This window comes from Natator depressus, chromosome 23, assembly GCF_965152275.1.
Source record: "Natator depressus isolate rNatDep1 chromosome 23, rNatDep2.hap1, whole genome shotgun sequence".
Taxonomy (NCBI): domain Eukaryota; kingdom Metazoa; phylum Chordata; order Testudines; family Cheloniidae; genus Natator; species Natator depressus.
Window position 1 is genome coordinate 21,300,016 of NC_134256.1, and position 249 is coordinate 21,300,264.

Consider the following 249-nt stretch of genomic DNA (forward strand, 5'->3'; position numbering starts at 1 on the left):
AACGGATCCCTGCAGTGTCCGTCTGTCTGTCCATGTGGGGGGGGGCACACGGGGGCCTGTCCATGCTGCAGCTCGGGGGGGGTGCGGCTGCTGTGGGGGGGCGGGAGGCAGGACACACGGTACTGAGACAGCTTCTCTCTGGCTGGAGCCTCGGTTTTTATTGGTGCGTCTTAGGGTTCACCCTCGGGGGAGGAGCGCGAGGCCCCACCTACCCCCAGTCCTGTGTGTCTGGTTTCCCGGGGGGCGCCT